Here is a 4,821-nt window from a genome sequence, read left to right as displayed (position 1 = left end):
GTCGTGGTTGGCCGCGCGACGGTGAGTAGGTACGGCCATTGTAATTTTAGGTTAACTCGACTAACCATCTTTGTAAAGATGGTCTTTTTGGCCAATCAATAGTAATGATGGAATATTTTGCTTACCTAGTTACTGCCCACCTGGCCTGGATGCAACCAACGCGGTCACTTTGTGGGACCGTGTAGCGTCCGTGGAGACGGAAACCTGCCGCATATTTGGACCAGGTTTGCGTCAGCGCGAACTGTGCGGTCACTTTGCGTTGCCCCGCTGGACCGCCTCGTTGGAGATGCCCTTAAGTGGATTAATGGAGTAGAAGATCTTAAAATTTAAAAGAAAATAACAAGCCATTTATCATTTTAAATATGCAATCCTAGCGCTATCTAGACCAAAGAAAATCTCTAGCATTACTTCTGACCGAATTTGTTTTGATGCAACTATTTTTGACCGAATTGGAAAAGCTCTTAGCAAGTTGAGAAGAAATTAAAGGAGAGGCAGGAAAAGAAAGATAAAACACGGCAGCGCAAATCGGATTATCGGACACATCGCTCGGTACTCACACTCCACTCTCAGTGGAGATAGCCTTTGGCAAGTCTTCAGTAGCATCGACCATCGCCTCCACTCCCTGCCCGAGTCCTGGCCGCCGGCTCCCAGGGCCACCCCCTCACCGGCTTCCCCACGACCGGCGCAAGGAGATCCCCCGCCCCTGCGTCCCGCCGCTGCAGCGAGTTCTACCTCTCTCATGTCTCCTTACCGCTACAGCAAGAACCAGACCTTCCCCTGCCTCCCTACCGCTGCAGCGAGTTCTGTTCAGCAAACATCACGCCCGCAACCCGGTTGATGGATCCACAACACCGGAATCCTCCTCCTGCGCGAAAAACCTATGAACCGGAGTAAGTGCAGACGGACGCTGGTGTGCTCCGACGGGCAGTGTTGCAACCATCCAGCAATGGATGGTCGACGTCCCTCCCCACCTCGCTCGCCGTGGCCTATCGGAGAATCCCGCCCGGCAAATCGCTCGTATCCTACTGCTTCCGCGCCTCTCCAACAGGTCTGCATCTCTACAAGGTTTGTTAGTTCCCCTCTCATCTCCACACTCGCGAAATCCCCAATATCCGAATCTGGGTAGCTTATATGACTTTTCCAAATTGTCAATAAGTTGGTATCATGCACATCCCACAACTGATACCATGATTTTTGATTGTGGAGAACTCCCTGAAGGTGCTGATGATGGAGTTGTAAACTTTTTCGCCGATGCTGACATACTTGCATATATCCCGACTGGCCAAATGACCTCGGTGAGAAACCTATGGAGGTTTGTTTCATAGTGGATGTATGCTGCGGAGTCTGCTAAGGCTTCAGGGAATGATAATTTCAGGTTAATTCTAACTTGGCTAAGCTCCACCTTTTTTATAAGGTATAGTGGTATTTCATTTGTTGTGCAGAACAGATTCAGAATGTTAGGCAATCCCGTTAATCTGTAGTTGCCATCTAATTATGATGGTAGCCTGTATGAACTGAAAATATAGATGTAGCAAAGGTGTCAACCAGGTCATAAAATGGATTATTATGCTCCTTGACTTCAAGAAATTACTAACTAAACTTGTAGTTAGTTGTTGACTTAAAAAATTGCTGCAACCTAAAGAAACTTCACTTCATCCGACCATTAGCTCAAACATGAAATTAAATTCCAGGTTAGTTGGGACAGGACAAGAATATTCGTGCGCCACATATGCACTATGTCTATGAGTCCTTTCACATTCTAGTTTCACAAAATTATCTCGCTGAAAATAAGATATGAACAGTTATATATGTACCTGTCATCCAGAGTCGAGTCATATCAGTTCTGAATATTTTTATGTCTTAGTGACCTTTAGTTTTGAAGTTGGTGTGTTACATTTTTATCTCTTCCTCTAAGTATCGATTTGTCATCTGTGCCGAACACAGCAGGAACGGGTCCTCACCCAGCCACACACAATGGAGCTGGCAGCCTGAGCTCTGCAACATCAGGAATGTCCAACTGCAAAATGAGCTTCTGGGTTCTCATCATGGACAACCGAGCGTGCAATCTCATGCAGCTGGTGCAAGTATTTTTCTTGAAGTAATGTGAGTTCTCCCTCTAGAGAAAATGGTACTGGACTCACTATTCCTGTTCCTATTGTTGCTCTTACGTACTTTGCATTCAAATACATCTGATGCCAGTTTGACACCACAAGATAGCAGTACTATGAATGTTTTGTTTTACATTTGTTGTATATTCAGATGAAGCTTTGATTTGTGTAGGTAATTGTTCCATCAGTGTCTTCTGTCTACCATGAGTATGCAATGAAAAACCAAAATACCAGTGTTTATCTTCAGGTACTTTCTTACTTATGATGGATTAACTGTCATTTTCCATTCTTCCATTCATACGTGCAACTTTATACTTCTATGGTAGTTACTTTATTTTCCAACTCGGGTTCTGCTATTCTTGTTTTCATATCTCTGATTATTTTCTGATTATATACATTATAGTTCAATATCAATGGAGTGATCTTCAAATAAATAATATGTAATATGTACACTAAGAATCGTTTATTACACTTGGAGAATTATTTTACGTCCAGACCAGCATGTAATACATCAGAACAAACTCAATAGTAAAGAATTTTTCTTATATTATTTATCCTGCTCTCCATCTGGTCCTTGCATAAGTATGAAGATCATCCTTTCATCATGCAAAAAATAGTCTGGTGAAAGTACAGCACATTGATTGCTGGCTAACACATACAGGGAGGAGAGGCTAAATATCTGCACATGCAACAGAAATTACAAAATTATATTAGAAGTTCTTGAATAAATAGGTTCTGCCTCTCACAAAAAGTTATACTGTGAGGAGAACCAAAATTTGATCAAGCTATAAGTACTACTTGGAAAAAGAAGGTTTCTATAGTCAGTCAAAAATATCCATGGACTACAATGATAAACTTGTATGGGAACCTGGACATCACACAATTATGGAAACATGAACTAAATTCATTTTATTCTGAAGCTTGTGCGCTGCTATGCTGCTTTGCTCTTGCCTCCTGACAACTCATGGTCCTTAGTTTCATCCTATTTTCTGAAATGTCTACTCGGACTGCTTTATTTATATTATGAAATTCTCCTACCTCCTAACGAATTTAAAGAAACACATGCACGTAATGTATGCAGCAAGGAGTATTTACATAGCCTATTTTGTTGCATGCAATGTTAAGGACCATGACCATGCACACAAAATTGTTGATCTGGTACTATCCTGTTACAGCTTCGAAAGTAGACATCACCTACTTCCTTAATACTTCGTTATACCTGAAAAGTATCTTATTTATCATTGTTATCCCTGGACACTAAACCAATTAGTCAGGGAAGAGAAGTGTTAGGACGATTATGCTACTTTTCTAAGCTGTAGCTACTGGATTCAAGCGTTTACATAGCTGAACTCATGTTATAGAGGTACCAAGAATGCATTAGAGGACTCACATTTTTGTCAGCTAGGATGGCGTGGTAAATAAGATCTCCCATCCGAGTCACTTTAATTCGCGCGGTCACAATTTTCGCGATCGTCACCCAACCATGGCTTCAACAAATGTGAAACTAACATGCCTGAGAAATGAGAAGAACACATGTATCAGTCAAACTAACAAATGGAATCTTTGATGAGTATAGTGTAGAAAGAAGAAGTTACAAGTGGGGATTCCAGGCGAAGCGAGAGTACGGCCTTGGTGCTATTATTCTCTTCGAGCAGGCGCATCCGAGGCTAAGTTGTACTGCCATGGTTAGTCCGTAAGGTTGAGATTGCTTGCATCAATATTCTGCTCAATTCTGGCCCGAGCTTTTGTACATCAAATATTCTTTCTAGGCGTAATATTCTGCCATTATCCTGCTTTTGTACATCAAATATTCTACCTGGGCGCAATTCACGTCCTTATTAACCTTGATTCCATGTTTCTTCATATTACCTTATGGGACGAGCTTGATTATGGGGTGAGATTGATTCTGGGGAGAGTTTGATTGGGGCGTGATTACATACCTTCTGTGGTGAGGTTACATTCCTTCTGGGATGAGGTTACATTCCTTCTTGGATTGGTATTACCTTATGGGACAAGGTTACATTCCTTCTGGGATTGATTCTTTCTGGGACGAGATTGATATTTGGGCGAGATTGATTTTTGGAAGAGAATGATTTTTGACGAGATTTCTGGTGCGAGAATCTGGGACGAGATTTGGACGAGATTTACGGTGCAATGGTTTGGTGAGGCCCATTTGGTGCGGCCCAGGTAGGTGATCGCTGGAGAGGGGGTGACGACCAAAACTGGTCGTAGTGAAGGGAAGGCAGAATAGGGAACATGTTCCTCCTTTTTAAGTAGTGTAGATTGATAAATTTCGTAATATGAGTGCTACTTATGGTCTTGATTCTCAAGTTGCTGCAAATCTTTATAAGGCTTTTGCTTCTCATTATGAATTGCCTAAGAAGAACTTTGATAAGTATCATGAACCATATAAAGATAAAATTGATTCATCTATAAATAAATGTGTTGTAGTTGAAACTGTTGATCATGTTATTCCTGAAGCTTATATTGAAAAAACTCCTTTCCCTGCTAAAATGAAGGAGTACTCTGTTATAAGTAGTGCGGTTCATAAAAGTGAAAAGAAACCTATAGAACCTGAAGAACAAATAAAAGTTGAACCTGCTGTTGCAATTGTTAAAGATCTTGTGACTGAAAATGTGGAAGATGGTCATATTATTTTCTGTGAAGATGCTTCTAATATTGTTTCGCATCCTAATAAGTCTAGGAAAACTAG

At 41.3% G+C, this 4,821-nt stretch overlaps 1 long non-coding RNA gene across 5 annotated transcripts; it reads left to right on the top strand.

Moving 5' to 3' along the window:
- The first annotated feature begins 535 nt into the window (after positions 1-535).
- On the top strand, positions 536-3,971 carry LOC127305923 (uncharacterized). 5 transcript variants are annotated; one of them, XR_007854232.2, is made up of 5 exons: positions 536-1,065; positions 1,219-1,375; positions 1,945-2,128; positions 2,281-2,355; positions 3,685-3,971. It is a non-coding gene; the product is annotated as an uncharacterized lncRNA (long non-coding RNA). The 5 variants fall into 5 exon arrangements; XR_007854234.2 differs by having other exon boundaries at positions 1,219-1,414; XR_007854233.2 differs by having other exon boundaries at positions 1,207-1,414; positions 1,948-2,128.
- The last annotated feature ends 850 nt before the right edge of the window (positions 3,972-4,821 follow it).

The sequence above is a fragment of the Lolium perenne genome, chromosome 6 (genome assembly GCF_019359855.2).
Source record: "Lolium perenne isolate Kyuss_39 chromosome 6, Kyuss_2.0, whole genome shotgun sequence".
Lineage (NCBI taxonomy): Eukaryota > Viridiplantae > Streptophyta > Magnoliopsida > Poales > Poaceae > Lolium > Lolium perenne.
This window is presented reverse-complemented; position numbering and strand designations above follow the sequence as displayed.